The sequence below is a fragment of the Tachyglossus aculeatus genome, chromosome 22, assembly GCF_015852505.1.
Source record: "Tachyglossus aculeatus isolate mTacAcu1 chromosome 22, mTacAcu1.pri, whole genome shotgun sequence".
In the NCBI taxonomy this organism is placed as follows: domain Eukaryota; kingdom Metazoa; phylum Chordata; class Mammalia; order Monotremata; family Tachyglossidae; genus Tachyglossus; species Tachyglossus aculeatus.
This window is the reverse complement of record NC_052087.1, coordinates 24,442,957-24,465,313: the sequence shown is the minus strand read 5'-3', so window position 1 is coordinate 24,465,313 and position 22,357 is coordinate 24,442,957. Positions and strand designations below refer to the sequence as shown.

The window sequence follows — 22,357 nt, the reverse complement described above, 5'->3', positions numbered from 1 at the left end:
TCAAAGTTGAACGAGAGCCAGCACTCTGCATCTCTCAAACCTGCATCATGGTTGGACAAATAAAGGTGCCAATGACTACCGCTCCTAGGGAGATGTCGTGAAGAGAACACAGAGACAACAGCTTACTCCAAGTCAGACTACTTTAATTATTATTATAAGCACATTGCTTCCCGGTCATTTGCATAAAGCTGCCCCTACCTGGCACGGTCAGCTCCCTTCGGCCCTTCCAAACACGATCCACCTGGTGCAAACCATCATTAGTCCCTTGGGTTATCAGTCTGATTCCGTGACTTTTTGTTGGCAGTTGAGTAGACTGTTGGCATCCCTATTATCACTCTTGGTCCCAACTCCAGTGGACTCATTGATCTCCACTTCTTGGCCAACCATCTTGGAACAATGTGCCCAAAGGGGAGTTGAGGGGCACCCCCAAAATACGAAGGTGTTGAGGTAACACAAGGTAATAGGGTCAATCCTAAGCGGCAAAGAGGCAGGGGTTGGAGATGTCCTACTTGGCAGTGGCTCCAGGCTATACTTCAGTCTGCGCTTGGGGGCAGGGGCCGGGAGTGGGTTTCACCAAGGCATCTTGGCATTGGGGTGTGTGTTGGAAGGGGGCAGCAGTCTTGGGTTTCTGGAGCTGGTCCGACAGTGGAGCTGGATGGGGGGCACTGGCATACAGTGCAGATGGGCTGTAGCAGAAGTGGTTCAGGCCCTTGGATTGTGCCCCAGAGAATCTTGGCTCCATAGCAGAGAGAGCTTGGAGCCTCCTCTCAGCACTGCAGGGCTCACCCTGGATCACTGCAGTGCTCTCACTGGACCACAATGTGCCAATGCAGCTCAGATTTCCCTCTCTACTCCACGGAGCTGACAAAGAGGCTTGGAGTTACTCTGCCTCACAGAGCTCAGCTCAGACTGTGGTTTGGAGCTTGGGAGGAAAGGGAGCAAGGAAAACCACTGCAGGGACACGCGGAGGCAGTGGATGCTCCTTGCCTGGGGGACCATGGCAGCGGGGTGCTTGACGACAGATGGGACGGTGAAGGGGAGGCACCAGTGTTGGCTTCATGATGGAAGCAGCCCAGGGCTCACTTCTGTGCCATGAAGTCTGAACCTGAGGAAGGTAAGAGTAACACTGACAATTCTAGGGCAATACTGTTAGGGAGCCCTAAGGTTGACCTACCAGTCCCTACTGATGTGGTTCCTTTTAACTTTTTGACTAGCTAACAGGTTTCTGAATTGGCTTTACTCCTAACATTTGTAAGACTAAAACTCAGGTCCTTCCTTGGAATAGTTATCTGAGCAGCACTGACACAAGTACTGACACTGACACAACATGTGTTCAAATCCTGGCTCCACCAATTGTCAGCTGTGTGACTTTGGGCAAGTCACTTCACTTCTCTGGGCCTCAGTTCCCTCATCTGTAAAATGGGGATGAAGACTGTGAGCCCCACATGGGACAACCTGATCATCTTGTATCCTCTCCAGTGCTTAGAACAGTGCTTTGCACATAGTAAGCGCTTAACAAATGCCATTATTATTATTATTATTATTATTTTTATTATTGTTATGTAGAATTCTAGGCTCCCTGGCATCCATTTAACATGCCATACATCAAGACATGTTTAGGGTACGGTGCATTTTTCTAAACATGCTTCAGATGGAGCATGGACTAAGTTATGTAAACCTTGGTTCTCTAAAAATTAGAGGACTGAAAATCAACAAATCATTCATATTTAGTAAGCACTTAATTTGTGCAGAGTGCTTGGGGTAGTATAATATATCAGAGCTGGTAGATACATTCCCCGTCCCCAGTGAGTTTACAGACAAGATGGGGAGAATATAAAAACACTTCCCTTTCCAATTCAAGTTGTGGAGAGTATTGTACAGTCTTGGTAGTGTCCATCACAAAATAATGTGAGTTTTATTCTTCCTATGATATGATGGATTAGCAACTGGATTTTAAGTGGGACAAAGTGTGGAAAAAAGGATCTCATGGGATCTGAGTTCCATCACCTTTGACAAATAGATATATGAATGGAAAATGGGCTCAGAGAGATCTGCTCTTCTTTTTCCTCATAATCATCCTGGCTTTGGTTCAGTTATAGATACTGAGTTGTCATTTATGTGTGTTATTACATCTCTGTTAGTACAGTCTTCTGATATGCATTGTCCTCCATATTTTCAATCTCTGCAATGATACGGATTCCTTGTGGATTCAGTTGCTTAAGTATAGTCCCAATTGCATCATTGGAGTTTACTAAATGATAGCTAATAATCTTTGCCTTCAGCAGGTTTGGCAGCCTAAAAAGGATCTTTAAGGAAATAATCATATAAAATGTGGAAATACAGATTGTTAACTATTTGTACATCACACTCTGTTCCCTACATAAATCAGCCTTTGGATATATTGCTGTACATTTATATTATTCTAAGGAAGCTATAAATGAAATGCTCCTGATCCTTTGTGAGGAAGATCAATAAATATCAACCTGATTATAGAAATGAAAAATTGAGGCATACGGGGCCAAGTGCAGAGTTTCCCAGTTGAGAATAACGAAACTGGTAATGGAAACCAGAACGTATGATATCCCATTCATTGACATCTTCTTCCTTGCGAGGGCTAGAGGAAGGGTGTTAGCTTACACAATTGTCCACCAAGTTCATGGTATGTATTGAATGCATACTCTTTGCAGAGCACTGCGTTAAGCACCAAGGGAAGTACAATACAGCAGAAGGAAGCAGGAGCGGTGGGGGAACCCAGAAAAAAATCTGTTGTTGTTGGCACCCTTATTAATGAACTTATCACACAAATACACTGGCTTCTTGGCCCCTAATGCCACTTCTCACACTTGCTTGATGAAAAGGGGACACAAGATAGAGGACACCTGCCCTAGCTCTGCTCCTTGCATAATTGAATCTAAACCTTCAGGTTATTTTTCCCAGGGTTGGGGTTAGTGGGGAACCTCTTTAAAGACACAAATAAAGATGCTTTTAATTGAAAACACTTAGCCAAAACTCAGTTAAATCTGATCAACATTAGATTGCTGCCATCTTCAGTTTTACAAAGGTGCTTACTACCTGGGTTTGGATTATGTATGTGTTAATGATAATGACAACTACAGGGTGGGGATGTGTGTGGCTATTGTGAAATAAATATATCTCTAAGGGATTAGGGACTTCTCTGTGCCCCAGTTCCCTCATCTGTATAATGGGGATTAAGACTGTGAGCTCCCCATGGGACAACCTGATCACCTTGTAACCTCCCCAGCACTTAGAACAGTGTTTTGCACATAGTAAGCACTTAATAAATGCCATTATGATTATTCCCCCTCATTCCTATGGTACCCCTATGGATATGGTAATCTTATAACTGCACCTTTATGGTTTACGTCTTCACTTCTGAAGCTATTTGCTACTGGGTCCTGTGGTTAGAAAATTCAGGAAGGAAAATGGGGAAATGGAGTGTTCAGTGTTCTGGTAAACAAACTTCTGAGAGAATTACAATTTCAATGTTGGGATTGCAGGGGGGCAATCCTGGCAATAGTGATAGATTTTTTTTCTAGAAATCTTTTCTGCCTGTCTCATTGTCATGATTTGACAAATGCAACAGACATTTCCATTTAGCATTTGCAACTGATTGCATGATGCCAGCCAAAGAAAAGTAGATTAATTTGATTTGTGAAAACAAATTATGCTGCAAAGTACAAAATGTAAATTGCAGCCTCTTTCTTCTGATGCAGTAAGAAGCTGGGTTCAATTCATCCTCAGAAACATCAGGGAGTATAACATCATCAGCTCCATTACTAATTGTTTTGTTGCTGCTAAAAATGTTCAGCAAATTTGCCAAGTTTGCAAGTTGAGACCCAGGACAACAAGGAGAGAGTGGCTTATTCAAAGTATCTAAACAACTGACCATTTTCCTAGCCTTAAAAACACTCCCTCCCTAAGACTGACAGGCCACAATGACCTCCTAAAATCTTTCCCTTCCAACAAGTCTTCTTGAGTAGCTCCCAAGAGTCAAACAAGCCCACCAACAATCTCCAGCACTATGAGCCCGTTGTGGGCAGGGATTGTCTCTATTTGTTGCTGAATTGTACTTCCCAAGCACTTAGTACAGTGCTCTGCACATAATAAGTGCTCAATAAATTCATTCATTCATTCAATCATATTTATTGAGCACTTACTGTGTGCAGAGCAATGTACTAAGCGCTTGGGAAGTACAAGTTGGCAACATATAGAGACAGTCCCTACCCAACAACATGCTCACAGTCTAGAAGGGGGAGACAGACAACAAAACAAAACATGTGGACAGGTGTTAAGTCATCAGAATAAATAGAAGTAAAGCTAGATGCACGTCATTAACAAAATGAATAGAATAGTAAATATATACAAGATAGAGTAATAGATCTGTACAAACATATATACAGGTGCTGTGGGGAGGGAAACAAGGGGGGTGGGATGGGGAGGAGGATTGTAGTCATTGTATTCATTCAATTGTATTCATTCAATACAATTGTATGAATGAATATTGAAAATACACCCATTCTAAGGACTTTCTGGGCATGTAATTCAATTATGTAAATCATTGTGGACAGAGACTATGTCATTTCTGTGATTTCTATTCTCAAACACTTAGTACAATCCATTGCACCCAGTGGACAGCCCATAAGCATTACTACTATTATTACTATTAGTAGTAGTAGTAATAATAATAATAATGATGACAATTGTTAAGTACTTACTACATGCCACACATTGTACAAAACACTGGGATAGATACAAGATAATCAGATCTCACATGAGGCGACCATTGTAGGAGGGAGACCAGACAATGAATCTCCATTTTGCTGATGAGGGAACTGAGTCACAGGGAAGTGAAGTGACTTGCCCAAGGTCATGCAGCAGGTAAACGGCAAAGTCAGTATACGAACCCAGGTCCTCTGACTTCAAGGCCTGTGTATGCCACGCTGCTTCACAACAACAGCAACAAAAACTATAACTACTACTACTACTACTACTACTACTACTACTACTATACTACTAAAGTGTACTCTTTTCACTGTCTCATGATCAAAAAGACAAAGATAAAATATTGGGAAAGATGCTGAATTGATGGTTTCCAGACAGTTTCCAGGTAGTTTCTTACAAAGGGCATGGCTTTTGGATTGTTGAAGAAAACTTTTATTAAAATGGGCATGAGGATTATAAAATAGAGTGTAAAAAAAAAAACCCAAACCTCTCTATAAAATAATGGTTAATTATCTGGGTGGATATAATTCCACGAAACATACAGCTCCTTAGATACATAGAGTTCAAGAACATCAATGAATTTATAATGAAGTCACATTTATACATACAGTAAGGTGGAATGTTTTTAAATCTATATATTTTATTTTCAGTCTATATCAAGTATTTTAAGACCACAGATACATGATGCTCAATAATTATCATTTGATACTGCAGAAACCAGTGAGGAAATGTAAGAATTAGAGTTCACAAAGAATAGGGAAGCATTACTTGACTAACATAATATGAAATGTTACATAGGTTTAATGTAGTCAATTTGAAATTTTTTCCCAGTATAATGACTTCTTTATTTCTTCGTTTTGTCCTGACCCTTTGAATATTTTTTATTGCAATGGCTTTATAGCTAAATGCCCCAAGTGAATTAATAAGGGGAATTAAGAGAAAGGATAAGGGAAGAAAAAAAGAAAGAAGGGAAATAAGAAGGGAAGGTGATTCAAGAAATATGAACAATGGAATAAAATTATTAAAATTAGAAAATTTATATACATAAATATGGTGGCTACTCAGATTGTTCGTAATTGTCATTAGTGTTCTTCAAACTACTATGTTGTTGGTTCTTCATTGTAGGAAAATAAACTTTCATCAGCAGAGTGTTGGTAGCAGTGTAACCTAGTGGGTAAAACATGGACAGCCCCGACTTGTACTTCCCAAGTGCTTGTACAGTGCTCTGCACACAGTAAGCACTCAATAAATACGATTGAATTAATGAATGACAGGGGAATTAGAGAACTTGCTTCAAAACCCAGCACTGCTATTTGCCTGCTGTGTAATTTTGGGCAAGTCACTTAACTTCTCCTTGTTTCTGTTTTCTCATCTGTAGAATGAGGATTCGATACCTGTTCTTCCTCCTATTTAGGGTGTGAGCCCCATGTGGGACAGGCACTGTATCTGACTTGATTATCTTGTATCTACTCCAATGCTCAGTACATCATAAGTGCTTAAAGAATACTACAATTATTATTAGGTTTAAGACCCATAGGTTTTTGAGGCCGAAGGCCCCCAAAAGGCAGAAACACAAGTATTCATTCAATTGTACTTATTGAGCACGTACTGTGTGCAGAGCACATGGGAAGTACAAGTTGGCAACATATAGAGACAGTCCCTACCCAACAACGGGCTCACGGTCTATGTTTAACATTACGTGAGAGCCAAACCACCTTACCAAACAGAGTCATTTACTATATGAATTGTTTACACATGCCACCGTCCCATTCATTTGATATTGAGTGCTTTGGAATGTCACTTTAATTCTAGAACCTTCCCTAACTTTAACCCAATGTGACTTCCCAGACAAAGCAAGGAGCTAAAAGATGTCTCTCCCTTTAACTTGTGGGCAGCAAATGTGCCTACCAACTCTGTAGTAGTGTATGTACGCTCTCTAGTTCTCAGTATAGTACTCTGCACCACTAAGTGCTCAATAAATGTCAATGATGGCTGACTCTCCCCTGGAGCCCCATGAGAGAGCATCTTACGCTTATTGTGTGCCCATGTTAATCCCCCCCAACACTCTGTGACCATTTGCTTTTTCTGTGTCCCTGGCTTTAGGATATTTCCTTCCCCAAGCCCTACATGGCTTCTGAGGACTATCTTCTTCTGCAAAAGGGCTAAGGTCTAGTGGTAGAGAAGCTGCAGCACTGGTAGCAAAACTGAGTCAGAAGAAAGTTGTGTGTGTGTGTGTGCAGAGATGAATACATGGATTCATCCTTGTTAGTGGCATCCATTGGTTTTTAATCTGTGTTAAGGTACTCTGCTTTAAGATGGATAATTATCATTTTTACTGTAGCTGAGATTGCCACAGAATCTGGAACTAATAATGATAATAATGATGATGGCATTTATTAAGCGCTTACTATGTGCAAAGCACTGTTCTAAGCGCTGGGGAGGTTACAGGGTTATCAGGTTGTCCCACTGGGGGCTCGCCACGGTCTTAATCCCCATTTTATAGATGATTTAACGCAGACACAGAGAAGTTGTGACTTGCCTAAAGTCACAAAGCTGACAATTGGTGGAGCGGGGATTTGAACCCATGACTTCTGACTCCACAGACCGTGCTTTTTTCCACTGAGCCACCCTGCTTCTCTACAGCATGCCCTCAGAAAAAAACATACTTAGGTATTGCCTTAAAAACTGGAACTGTATTCTCTTCCAGGAAGTATATTAAAACTCATTATCAATCAAACAATTGTATTTCTTGAGGGCATATTGCCTTCAGAGTACAGTAGTAAGCTCTTGGGAGCCCATAAGATACCTAGATCATGGGTGTGTGGCTACTGAGAATCAGCAAGGATTGTCACTAAAGTCTCTTAATTAAAATAATAATTAGAGTACCCAGACCATGAAGCAGTCTGTCCTTTTCTCCCTAGAATATGCTAAACGGATAAAGGAAGAGAATGAGCTTTAATGAGGTCTGTTGCATTTGACCTAATTAAATACTCCGTCTTCTTCATCTCTTTTCCTTTTGGCCTCTGCAGCTCATACAAAGTCTTTGAGATCTACTCATTGACAAGGCCACTGTAGAAAATAGGTTTCTTGCCCTTGCTGGGTATTATGATTGACAATGTAATCTGTGAAAATGTTGTGGTGTCAGGATTGCTGTGAGATATATATGAAACCTATATGGGCTACTGGGCTTTCTCTTAATTATGATAAAGCATGAGATTGGATTTATTGGTATTCATAATATAGTCAGGATAGAGGAAGCTTTTTATCTTAATTCGTATAAATCTGCAGCTCGGTTTCTGTGAGTGGAGGGTGACAGATTTTTGCAAATGATGTGACTATGACACAGGCCTGTTTTCATAGATCTGGGATTTAATACTGTAGAGTGTAATTTGCCCTAAATAAGACCAGTATACTGATGGCAGAAGATAAAACTTTGGGATATATTAGGACTAATAAACATGCCCGGACGATTTGTGTATTTCCACTGTTTGCCATTCTGTTTCCATAGAGTTCTTAGGTAGACATTTTGAAAGCTGTACTGAATTGACTACAAACATCCATTTCACTTCCTTGACAGAGGACTTGATAATTACTTCCCCCTTCCTTTAAAATGGCCCTTTCCCTTCTTTCCTTCCCCTCTCCTAGGGGAGACATAAGACAGTTGTTGTCTTATGCTGTCGAGTCATGTCTGACCCATAGTGACTCCATGGGTCTGTCCCAGAACGCCTCACCTCCATCTACAATCGTTCTAGCAGGGTATACATGGAATTTTCTTAGTAAAAGTATGGAAGCAGCTTACCATTGCTTCCTTCTGCACAGTAAACCCGAGTCTCTGTCCTCAACTCTCTCCCATGCCGCTGCTGTCCTGCACAGGTGAGTTTTGACTTATAGCAGATTGCCTTCCACTCGCTAGCCACCGCCTAAGCTAGGAATGGAATGGGTATGCCCCTGCTTAACTCTCCCTCCCATAGTCTAGACTGGTAGAGTACTGGAAACTCTCCAGGTGCGACCCTGAGAGGTAGAGTGAGGCTTGGAATGTTGATATTGCAGCTGACAGATTTTCATTAAGGAAAAAAAATTATGTCTCACCCTTGCAATCCTTTTCCAGTGTTGTCAGCAATAGTACCCCTTTCTATTTGCTTCATTATTTTGAGCTCGTTATGGGCAGGGTGTTGCCGTCTGCCTCCACGCGTCCGGCTCAGCGGGGAGACGGGCACTCGCAATGGAAGAACGCAGGCCAGGCGAGTCTCAAGGTGGACAAGGAGACTGTTTATTCAGCACATTGTGGAGGATTTTATAAGTGAGGAGCCTCAAGGGAGTCAGGGGACATGTCTCCCAAGAACTTAGTACAGTGCTCTGCATATTGTAAGTGCTGTTGACTCTCTATCCTTTTCCTTCCTCCCATCTTCTCCTTGCACCCACTTGCCGACTACACACTTCTCTAAGGACTAATGAATCTAGTTTTCCCTGAATCCCTTGGATTATACTAATCCCCCTTCTTGTGAGTTTGTCAGGTTCAAGAGATGCATCTAGGGGCAAAGCATTGTCAATGGAAGATTGGGCTGGCCTTCACTAGTTCACAACTGTTACTGAAAATGTCAGCTCTCTTCTGCTACATGAAAGAAACTACGGGAACCAATAAGACAGTCTTTTCAATATTGCAAGAAGCCTAAGGCTATAAATGAACTCCAGCACTGAAGAGAAACCTAACCAAAGAACTGTTCACCTTATATTATCCCCCTTCCGACTGTGGAAACGAAACTTCTTTTCAATTCTTCATTGATGTACTTTGGGTCTACTTTCAAGTCACTTAGGCAGTTCTGTCCGCAGTAATTCTCCCAGACAATATGTTTCAGTGATGCCAAAGTGAGCAGGGGAGTAAATAAGACTCATTGACCAGTTGCAGTATATTTATGGCTAGCTCCACAGGGCATGATTGGGTAGTATGTAACATAATTCATTCTCCTGTAAGTAGATTTTATAATGTGTTTCTGTTTGCACGTGTAGAGTCAGCGTTGCCATAAAATGATAGATTTTCTTTCCTCTCAGTTCTGATCAAAAGACATATTGGGCTGTATATTGGTATCATATGTTAAGAGGTTTGTTCTGCCTTGATGACACACATACTATGCATACCCTCACACATAATAGAAAACTATACATGCTCAACCAGCATGAGAAGCAGCGTGGCTCATTGGAAAGAGCCCGGGCTTTTGAGTCAGAGGTCACGGGTTCCAATCCCAGCTCCGCCACATGTCTGCTGTGTGACTTTGGGCAAGTCACTTAACTTCTCTGGGCCTCAGTTCCCTCATCTGGAAAATGGGGATTAAAACTTTGAGCCCCCTGTGGGAACACCCTTTGTAACTCCCCCAGTGCTTAGAACAGTGCTTTGCACATAGTAAGCACTTAACAAATACCATCAAAAAAGAAAAAAACAGGGGGAAATGGACCTATCAGAAGATAGACTACCACCTTTAAAAGTCATTATATTTCACTGAAGAATGATTTGCAGTGAAATGGAATAAAGTCAAGGGAAAGATAATACCAGAAGTTCAACTGCCTGGGGGAGAGGACAGCTTTTGGTATGCATTAGGAAATCTGCCATCTTGTTAGAAGAGGATATCTGTGTATGGAATGTGCTTTGCACTTAAAAGGTGCGTAACAAGGAAATTATCAAAGATGACAATGACTGGGATGAAAATGGCACACAGTTTGTCAATAGAAAATGAAACTCCTTTTTTTTGGCAAATTAAAGTAATTCAGTATCCCAAACTGATGATCTGTTGATCTTGATGCATTTTGAAGTGCACAGAATGATTATGAGCATCTAAATCTCTGTCATGCAGAGGATAACCTCCCGTCACCTCAAACTTAACATGTTCCAAAACAGAGCTTATTATCTCCCAATCGAACCCTGTACTCTCCCTGACTTTCCCATCACTGTACACAGCACTATCATCTTTCCCATCTCACAAACCCATGACCTTGACATTATCCTTGACTCCTCTCTCTCATTCAACCCACATATTTAATCTGTCACCAAATCTTGTCAGTTCCACCCTCACAACATCACTAAAATCTTCCCTTTCCTCTCCATCCAAACTGTTAACATGTTAATAAAATCACTTATCCTATCCTGCCTAGATTATTCATCAGCCTCCTTGCTGACTGCCCAAACTCCTGTCTCTCCCCACTCCGGTTCATACTTTCATTCATTCATTCAATCATATTTATTGAGCGCTTACTGTGTGCAGAGCACCGTACGAAGTGCTTGGAAAGTAGAATTCAGCAACATATATAGTCCCTACCCAGCAACAGGCTCACAGTCTAGAAGGGGGAGACAGACAGCAAAATAGAACAAGTAGAAAGGTGTCAGTACCATCAAAATAAATCGAATTATAGATATATACACATCATTAATTAGAGTAATGAATATGTACAAATATACACATGCTGTGGGGAGGGAAGGGGGTAGGGCAGAGGGAGGGAGTGGGGCCTATGAGGAAGGGAAAAGGAGCAGAGGATAAGGAGGGGCTTAGTCTGGAAAGGCCTCCTAGAGGAGGTGAGCTCTCAGTAGGGCTTTGAAGGGAGGAAGAGAGCTAGTTTAGCGGATGTGTGGAGGGAGGGCATTCCAGGCCAGAGGTAGGACATGGGCCAGGGGTCGACGGCATGACAGGCGAGAATGAGGCCCAGTGAGGTGAGCAGCAGAGGAGTGGAGTGTGCGGGTTGGACTGTGGAAGGAGAGAAGGGAGGTGAGGTAGGAGGGGGCGAGGTGATGGAGAGCTTTGAAGCCAACATTGAGGAGTTTTTGCTTTATGCAAAGGTTCATACTTCATGCTTCATAGTTCATTCCACTGCCCAGATCATCTTTCTACAAATACATTCAGGACATGTCACCCCTCTCCTCAAAAATCTCCAGTGGTTGCCCATCTACCTCCTCATCAAACAAAAACTCCTCATCATTGACTTTAGAGCACTCCATCACCTTGCCCCTCCTGACTTCTCTCCTTCTCAAATGCTTCTCTCCTTCTATAACCCAACCCACATATTTTGCTTGTCTAGTTCATGGCTTAGTGGAAAGAGTACTGGCTTGGGAGTCAGAGGACATGACTTCTGATCCTGGCTCCGCTACTTGTCTGCTATGTGACTTTGGGCTTCTCTTAACTTCTCTGTTCCTCAGTTACTTCATCTGTAAAATGGGGATTAAAACTGTGAGCCCCCTGTGGGACAACCTGTTTACCTTATCTTGCATCTACCCCAGCACTTAGAACAGTGCTCGGCACATAGTAAGTGCTTAACAAATACCATAATTATTATTATTACTTATTATTATTCTCACTGTGCCCAATCTCACCTGTCTCACCACTGATCCCTCTCCCACATCCTGCCTTTGGCCTGGAATGCCCTCCCTCTTCAACTGATAACTACTCTCCCTCCTTCAAAGCCTAATTGAAGGGACATCTCCTCCAGGAGGCCTTCCCAGACTAAACCCCACCTTTCCTCATCTCCCTCTCCCTTCTGTGTTGCCCTGACTTGCTCCCTTTGCTCTTCCCCCTGCTCCCAGCCCCACAGCACTTATGCATATATCTGTAACTTTACTGATTTGTATCGATATCTGTCTTCCCCAACTCTAGAGTCTGAGCTCATTGTGGGCAGGATGTCTCACTCTTTATTGTGGTGTTATGTTTTCCCAACCACTTAGTACAGTGCTCTGCTCGCAGTAAGTGCTCATAAATATGATTGAATGAATGACTGAATGAATGAAGCAGACTTTTAGGATGGTATTTTGAAAGCAATAGAGGAACAGGTGGGCAAGGGAGTTGAGTTAAGTGAAGACGGGAGAGTTGAGGGTGTGAATTTTAGTATCGAGGAAACAGAGGGCAGGCAGGAGGTTCAGGAGTGTGGTGAGTTAGGTTAGATGGAGTGGGCCCAAAGCCCAGGGACCACTATAGGAAGAACAACAGTAATTGGGAGAAAAGTAGTGTGGTCAAGGTGACAAATCAGAGCCGTGGAGGGAGGATAACGGTAGGTCGGGGAGACTGTCAGAGGATCGTCTTTTGGTGTGGCAGAATTCTTTAGCCAGCCTGTGAACTTGAGACGTGCATGTGGAGAAAATTTAAATTGTGTCAGCTTTTTTACAGGTTTCACCTTCTCAAATTAATAATGTTGAGTGTTTGGAAGATCCAGAATCTATTTAGACAGTGATTCCTGACTCTTTTTTTTACCACAAATAGTCATACATTATTTCTCTAAGAGAACAGTTTGAGGCTCTAATTCATACACTGACAAGGACAAATTCCAGAATGTGATTTCAACACAATGAAAAAAATTGTGCTGGAGGATTTTTGATATACAGTGGTTCTGCTTTTCAATTACCAAAGTAGCCTGTTATCGCTCCTGAATAGTAATAGCTTTTATTGTAACCAGAAATGACATGACAGTGATGGCAGAGAGAAAACAAATGTTAATTATGGTGGGACATCCAGGTTAAAATGAACTGTGGTTAGAAAATAAAAATAGCCTGATGAATCTGGCAAATACAGATGGTTCATAATTCATCATAATCACAATTAACTGGAACTGAAGATCAAAGTAATGAAATCTGCATTTCTTAGAATGAATTCAAATTGCCCCAAAGGAGCACAACCCACCAATCAGGAAGCAGGAGAGGAATAGTTTTTGTTTGATGGGGTAGTGATTAAAATATTGGGGAAATTTTCTGTCAGGGGATAAACAGCTAATCATTGGCATTTATTGAGCGCTTACTGTGTGCAGGATACTGTACTAAGCACTTGGGAGAGTATAAAACAAGACTGTTGGTAGATAAGCAGCGTGGCTCAGTGGAAAAGAGCACAGGCTTTGGAGTCAGAGGTTATGGGTTCAAATCCTGGCTCTGCCAACTGTCAGCTGTGTGACTTTGGGCAAGTCACTTAACTTCTCTGAGCCTCAGCTACATCATCTGTAAAATGGGGATTAAGACTGTGAGCCCCCGTGGGACAACCTGATCACCTTGTAAGCTCCCCAGCACTTAGAACAGTGCATTGCACATAGTAAGCACTTAATAAATGCCATTATTTTTATTATTATTATTATTATTATTATTATTATTATTATTAGTATATGTTTCCTGTCCACAAGGAGCAGCAAGGCCCTAATGGAAAGAACAAGGGCGTGGGAATCCGGTGGACCTGGGTTCTAATCCCACTTCAGCTGTGTGCCTTGGGCAGGTCACTTAATATCTCTGTGCCTCACTTATCTCATCTGTAAAATGGGGATTAAGACTGTGAGCCCCATGTAGGACAGGGACTGTGTCCAAACTGATTGTCTTGTAGCTACTCCAGCACCCAGTACAGTGCTTGGCACGTAGTAGAGAAACAGCATGGCCTCGTTGAAAGAGCATGTACCTGGCAGTCAGAGGATCAATCAATCAATCAATTTTATTTATTGAGCGCATACTGTGTGCAGAGCACTGTACTAAGCACTTGGGAAGTACAAGTACAAGAGGATGTGGTTTCATTTCCAGCTGTGCCATATGTATGCCGAATGACCTTGAGCAAATCACTTAACTTCTCATGCCTCAGTTACCTCTTCCGTAAAATGGGGATTAAGCTTGGAGAAGCAGCGTGGCTCAGTGGAAAGAGCACAGGCTTTGGAGTCAGTGGTCATGGGTTCAAATCCTAGCTGTGCCAATTGTCAGCTGTGTAACTTTGGGCAATTCACTTAACTTCTCTGTGCCTCAGTTACCTCATCTGTAAAATGGAGATTGACTGTGAGCCCCTCATGGGATCACCTTGTATCCCCCCAGTGCTTAGAACAGTGCTTTTCACATAGTAAGTGCTTAATAAATGCCATTATTATTATTCATTAATTCATTCATTCATTCAATTGTATTTATTGAGCACTTACTGTGTGCAGATCACTGTACTAAGCACTTGGAAAGTACAATTCAGCAATAAAGAGAAACAATCCCTGCCCAGAACGGACTGTCTGTTCTGATTAGCTTGTATCTACCCCAGTGCTTAGTACAGTGCTTGGCACATAAGTACTTAACAATACCACCATTATTATTATTTTTATTATTAGTAAGTGCTTTGCAAATACCACAAAAAATAAACAGGAACTTATTGAAAACTTTCTCAGAGGGTAAACACAGGTGAATAAGTTAACGGCTTTTATCTAGTTTATGGAAGGCATCTGTCCATGCGCTTATTAATTCCTGGGTTAGGGTCTGGGGTGAAATAACTGGAAATAAATAAGGTTCTCCTCTTTAGAGCAGCTCTGGAGAAAGGCTGGAATCAACTTGCAGTGCATCTGCCCAGGCGGATCTAATATTTTTGGTTTGTTCATCATTTTTCATGTTGTGAATTTGCCACATACATGTTTTATTCTGACTGTACATGCCTGAAGTAAATGGGATTTAGGGGAGGAACAGATGGTGTCTATATAATGTAGGTATGTAAATTACTTGTAACGAAGATGGAAATTAAGCCAATAGTTTGAGAAAAAGAAAAGGATCAGGAAAATGAATAGAAGCAAGAAAGCCCCCAATTCCAGTCAAATAGGAAAATGTGTTGATATAAGGATTTGGGGGACAGGACTAATGAGAAATGGCTCTCTCCCCAAGCTTAAGTTTGATCCCAGTGGTAAAAATGTCACATGGATTTAGTTCACAAAAGAAACCTTAACTTAAAATTCCCTCTACACAAATTCCAGTTCCAGTGTGCCCTGTAAGTAATTAAAGGATAATAATAATAATAATGATGGTATTTGTTAAGCACTTACTATGTGCAAAGCACTGTTCTAAGTGCTGGGGGATACAAAGTGATCAGGTTGTCCCACGTGGGGCTCATAGTCTTAATCCCCATTTTGCAGATGAGGGAACTGAGGCACAGAGAAGTTAAGTGACTTGCCTAAAGTCACACAGCTGACAATTGGCGGAGCTGGAATTTGAACCCACGACCTCTGACTCCAAAGCCGGTGCTCTTTCCACTGCACCACGCTGCTTCTCTGTTGCAGGTATTTGTTCAATGTATTCATTAATACATGACATTTATTAATGAACATCATAATTAATTAACTTTTCCAGAAAAATCTTTTCTACATATTTGGTGCCCAGTGCCCTGTAGAGGCATCATCTCCAAGTGACTGTCATGCTTTCTGCTACTAGAGCAGAAATAGCATAAAATTCATGCAAATCTTTACTAATCTTTGAGAAGCAGCATGGCTTAGTGGATAGAGCATGGGGCCGAGAGTCAGGAGGTCATGGGTTCTAATCCTGGCTCTGCCACTTGTCTGCTGTGTGACCTTGGGCAAGTTATTTAAGTTCTCTGTGCCTCAGTTCCCTCATCTGTAAAATGGGGTACAGGGACTGTGTCCAACCCTATTATATCTACCCCAGCACTTAGAACAATGCTTTTCACATAGTAAGTGCTTAACAAATAACATAATTATTATTATTATATTAAGCTGCCCATTAAATGTAAGTCTGAGCCATACTTTGACCTGTTCCTGTTTCAAAAGGCATCTGATTTTGAGTTCAAATATCCTAATGGCTCATGTGATAAAATGAGAATTGAAGGCAACAGTTATGCAAAGACCATAAAGACCACATTCTAGAAGAGCCATGAAAATCGGTAAAATATTGAGTTTTTATGTTTGATACATGGTATTGACATGTGGGTCATATTTTTCAGAAGGCCACTGGATTGCCCTTGCGTTCCTTTCATCCATTTAATATAAGATCCAGTTGAAGAAATAAGGATTGGTGGTAGTCGTGTCCTAGTAGCTTGTTCCCTGTCGTGTTCCTCTTCCCTAACCCCTTGCCTTTCCCCCAAGGGGTCACCTTAAGAGATGTGCCTGATAAAGTAGGAAGCAGTATTTCTAGTACGACCAGTAGTAGTAATAATAATAATAATGATTATGGGACTTGTTAAGCACTTACTATGTGCCAAGCACTGTTCTAAGAACTGGGGTAGATACAAGATAATCAGATTGGACACAATCCCTATCCCACAGGGGGCTCACAGTCTTAATCCCCATTCTGCAGATGAGGTAACTGAGGCCCAGAGAAGTGGGGTGACTTGCCCAAGTTTACATAGCAGCCCGTTGTTGGGTAGGGACCATCTCCATATGTTGCCGACTTGTACTTCCCAAGCACTTAGTACAGTGCTCCACGCACAGTAAGTGCTCAATACATACGATTGATTGATTGAATGAATGAATGAATAGCAAACAAGTGGTAAAGCCAGGATTAGAACCCAGGACTTCTGACTCCCAGGGCCTTCATCTTTCCACTAAGCCACACTGCTTCTTGAATATTTTAGGAAAAATGATGTAACCTGCAAACGCAAAAGCATGTCCAAAATGTGGAAAATATCAGCTCCACAAGAGCATAATTAATGTGTGAAATGCATTTGTATAGCATTCATCTCCAAATCGAAAAATGAAAGTATGAAAACAGATTTTCTTGTCAGATCAGTTTATGTGATCTGATTTTTTGAAATAGTATTGATGTTGATTTCAAAATGAATAGTTTTGGCAGAAAATGGGCTTTTTAAAAATCTGGAAACACCTTAAAAGATGTTTTGTTAGGAGACATAAATTACTTTAAATTACGCATCAGATATCTATATTGTGTTACATAGGAAGAGTAAAACTATCATCTGATCTGTTGCACAGGTGAAGAAAACAACATCATTTATTCATACTTTGTCATCAAACAATCAGTGGTATTTACTGAGTGCCTAATGTGTGCAAAGCACTGTACTAAGCACTTGAAAGAGTAAAATAGAACAGAGTTGGTAAACGTGTCCCTGTCCACCAGGAGCTTGCTGTCTAGAGGGGGAGACAGACCTTAAAATAAATTACACATATGGCTTAAAGAGCTGTGGAACTGAGGGTAGTAGAATATTAAATGCCTAAGGGGTATAAATCTAAGTGCCAAGGTGATGCAGAAGGGAAAGGGAGTACAGGAAATATGGGCTTAGTTGGTAAAGCCTCTTGGAGGATGTGATTTTAATGAGGCTTTGAAGGTAGAGTGGGAGTTTCAGGCCAGAGGGAAGATGTGGGCAAGGGGTCGGTGGCCATATAGATGAGATCGAGGTGCAGTGATCGAGGTTGGCACAGAGCAAAGTGTAGGGATTAGGGTGTAGATTTAGAAGGAAATCAGCAATGTAAGGTAGGAGGGGAAGAGCTGATTGAGTACTTTAAAGCCAATGGGAAGAAGTTTCTGGCTGATGAGGAGGTGAATGGGAAACCTCTAGAGATTCTTGAGGAGTGAGAAAGCATGGGCGGAACATATTTTTTTAGAAAAATGACCTGGGGAGCACAATGAAATAAGGACTGGAATGGGAAGAGATGGGAATCAGGGAGGTCAGGCTGATTCATTCAATCATATTTATTGAGCACTTACTGTGTGCAGAGCACCATACTAAGTGCTTGGAAAGTTCAGCATAGTAATAAAGAGTGACAATCCCTGCTGGCTGAAGCAGTACTCAGGGTGGGCTGTGTAGCAGAAGTTTGGATGGAGAAGAAAGGGCAGATTTTAGTGATGTGAAGATAGAACCAACAGGATTTGGTGACATTGAATGTGTGATGAATGAGGGAGATACCCTATCCATGCAAACGTCTGCATAAGGCTCCTTGCTGATCTCCCTGATTCTCCTTACTCCAGTCTTTACCTCTCTCTGTTGCCTGGACCATTTTGTGGAAAAAAAACGGTCAGTCCACCCCACTCCTCAAAATCTTCTAAGGTTGCTCGTCCATATTCACATCAAATAGAAACTCCTTACTGTTGGTTAAAAGCCACTCACCCCTCCTACCACACTTTGCTGGTCTACTATAACCCAATCCGCACACTTCACCCCAATGACATCAAATTACTTTCTGTACCTCGATCTCATCTATAATCCCACCAACCCCTTACCCTTGTTCTTCCTCAAGCCTGGAATTCAGCCCCTCTTTCAAAGCCAACAGTCTGCCACTCTCTCTACGTTCAAAACCCTATCGGAGATTTATTTTATTGTTCATCTTCTCCTGAAGACTGTAAACTCCTTGTGGGAGGGATTGGGTCTACCAACTGTATTGCCCTTTCCCAAGTTCTTAATTTGTTGCTCTATACACAATAAGTGCTTATCAAGAACAATAAGTGCTCGATAAGTGCTCTTCTAGACTGTGAGCCCACTTTTGGGTAGGGACCGTCTCCATATGTTACCAACTTGTACTTCCCAAGTGCTCTGCACACAGTAAGTGCTCAATAAATACGATTGATTGATTGATTGATAAATACCACTAATTGATTGACTGGCCTTATAAGCTATGCTTCTTATGAAGTCACTTTTAACAAATGATCCAGGAGGGTGTGTGTGTATGTGTGTGTGTGTGTGTGTGTGTGTGCGTGTGTGCCTAGAATTACAAATCCACAGGAAAAAAGGTGCAGTTTGTACATATTTCTATATTGCTCCCTCAGTTCCCTGTTAATGCTTTTAGTGCAAGGAACATTCTTTGCTTAAGGGCATGTCCTTTGTTGCTTTTTTATTTTCCTCATTGGACATAACAGTCGTTTGCTTGTGGCATCCCATGTGATTGCTGTGGAAATGTTTCGGTTAATACAAATGAGGGATTGTAAATTCAGGCAGGGTCACCCCAAAGGTCAAGGAGGTGTATTCTTCCCTCTGGAAGTCCGTTTTGAGGGCCAAGAGGTCATATTTGAAGGGAGTTGGTGAATCACCACTTTTATCATCAGATGTACTCAATGTCTTTGGGTTAAGTTATATTGTACATTTGGGCATATTTTTACTTGGGTGTACCCTTGGGATGTACCTCAGAGATCAGACCAAGTGACTTCTATCTCTCCTCTCTCTGCCTGCAAAATGGAAATAATCAGTGCTTGCAAGATAAATACAGTTCCTCTAGTCTCAAGTCTTTTTATACAGTGTGCAAATCTAGGCCTATTTATGCCAGTTTCAAATCAGAACAACTTTGAAAATGTAAATCAGTTGGTCAATTTAAATTTACTTCAGGCAGGAAGATTTTATGTTTTAGGAACATAGTGAAGGTTACAGACTTTAGGAATAGCTCATTCATGTGGATTGCTGAATAATTTATTTTTCCACTAGATATAGAATAATTTAAGGGCAACATCTGAGTGAAAACTGATTTTTTTGTGCAACATAATTTTGTACTGAAAATGTTACTATAGTTTGTTCAAATGCATCGTATTGCAACATTGAACTTTCTTCTTAAATGTGTTGCAAGATTGACCAGAATAAATTATACCTAAATACAGCAGTGTCATTGAAGAAACCACCCCAAATTAATATCCGTATTATGTTAAATATGGCTGACCTATTTTCAAAAATATTTCCAGAAGTTTTAGCTATGCAATATTTCAGTCATCCTCACCTTTTATTTCAAGTTATGAAAAACAGCGGTTACAAGATTTCTAAATAGATACAGTTTCTGCTTTACAACCAATCAATCAAAAGCATTTATTGAGGTCACCGAGTGCTCAGTATTACTTAGTATTAGTTATACTTAGCATTGCCAAGAGTTAAGTAATAGTAACAATAATGATTATAATAGTGATAATAATAACAATAACAATAATATAATTTGTAAAGCACTTAGTATGTGCCACGCACTGTTTTGCAAGTGCTGGGGTGGCTACAAAGTTATCAGATTGGACACAGCCCCTGTCCCACATGAGACTCACAGTGTAGGTAGGAGGAAGTAGGATTTAAACTCATTTTCCAGATGAGGAAACTGAGGCATAGATAAGTTAAGTGAAGTAGATAAGTGGATTATTAAGTAGAGGTGCATTAGAACTCAGGTCCTCTGACTCTCAGGCCTGTGCTCTTTCCACTAGCCTATGCTGCTTGTCTTGGTATTATTTAAGAGTTTACTATGTATCCAGGGCTGTATTAAGTAATGAGGTAGACAAAGTGTTCCTTCCACACTGGGCTTGGTCTCAGTAGGAGCCACTGGATCCCCATTTTGCTGATGAGGAAAGTGAGGCACAGGAAAGTTAAGGAACTATCCTCCTCCCGCCCCCCACAGCACTTGTGTGAATTTATGTACATATTAATAATTCAATTTTTTAATTAATGATGAGTATATATCTATAATTCAGTTTATTTATATTGGTGCTGTTGATGCCTGTTTACTTGTTTTGATGTCTGCCTCCACCTTCTACACTGTGAGCCCGCTGTGGGCAGGGATTGTCTCTATCTGTTGCTGAATTGTACTTTCCAAGTGCTTAGTACAGTGCTCTGCACACAGCAAGCGCTCAGTAAATACGATTGAATGAATTGAATGAATGAACTCTCCTAAGGTAATAATAATAATGATTGTGGTATTTGTTAAGCACTTACTGTGTGCCAGGCACTGTACAAAGCACTGGGGTGGATACAAGCAAATCAGGTTGGACACAGTCCCTGTTTCACATGGGGCTTGAGGTCTCAATACTTATTTTCCAGATGAGGTAACTGAGGCCCAGAGAGGTGAAGTGACCTGCCCAAAGTCACACAGCAGACAAATGGCAGAGCTGAGAGCAGAACCCATAACCTTCTGACCCCCAGGTCTGTGTTCTAGCCACTGTGCCATGCTGCTTCACCCAGCAAGCCAGTAATGAAGCCAGGATTTTGCAGAGGAGGGAACTGAAACACTGAGCAGTTAAGTGACTTGCCCAAGGTCACACAGCAGGCAAGTGGCAGAGCTGGAATTAGAACCCATGACCAAAGCAGCGTGGCTCAGTGGCAAGAGCCCGGGCTTTGGAGTCAGAGGTCATGGGTTCCAGTCCCGGTTCCGCCACTCGTCAGCTGTGTGGCTTTGGGCAAGTCACTTCACTTCTCTGGGCCTCAGTTACCTCATCTGGAAAATGGGGATGAAGACTGTGAGCCCCATGTGGGACAACCTGATCACCTTGTAACCTCCCCAGGGCTTAGAAAAGTGCTTTGCACATAGTAAGTGCCTAACAAATGCCATCATTATTATTATTATCCAGGCCTGGTCTCTTTCCACTAGGCCAGTCTGCTTCACCACTTGTCTGCTGTATGGCCTTAGTCAAGTCATTTAAATTCTTGGTGCCTCAGTTTCCTCACTTACAAAATGGAGCTTCAATCCCTGTTCTCCCTCTACTTGGACTGTGAACCCCATGTGGGATCTGATTGTCTTGTTTCTACCTGAGTGCTTGGCACAGAGTAAGTACTTAACAAATACCATTCCCCCTCTAGACTATAAGCTTGTTGTGGGCAGGAAATGTCATATTTATAATATATTGCACTCTCTCTAGTGTTTAGTACAGTGCTGTGCACACAATAAGCACTCAGTAAATGTGAGTGACTGACTCCCTCTGACCTCAAACACCCTCCCCTTTCATAGAAGCAGCTTGGTTCAGTGGAAAAAGCATGGACTTTGGAGTCAGAGGTCATGGGTTCAAATTCCGGCTCTGCCAATTGTCAGCTGTGTGACTTTGGGCAAGTCACTTAACTTCTCTGGGCCTCAGTTACCTCATCTGTAAAATGAGGATTAAGACTGTGAGCCCCCGATCACCTTGTACCCCCCCAGCACTTAGAACAGTGCTTAGCACATAGTAAGCACTTAATAAATGCCATTA

At 41.6% G+C, this 22,357-nt stretch overlaps 1 protein-coding gene and 1 non-coding gene across 2 annotated transcripts in view; one reads left to right on the top strand and one right to left on the bottom strand.

Annotated features, from left to right (window-relative positions):
- LRRC4C (leucine rich repeat containing 4C) overlaps window positions 1-22,357 on the top strand; it is a 1,005,802-nt gene that overhangs the window by 109,502 nt on the left and 873,943 nt on the right. The gene's annotated exons all lie outside the window — the stretch shown is intronic.
- LOC119944222 lies at window positions 8,627-8,764 on the bottom strand. The gene has a single exon (XR_005455720.1). It is a non-coding gene; the product is annotated as a small nucleolar RNA SNORA7 (small nucleolar RNA).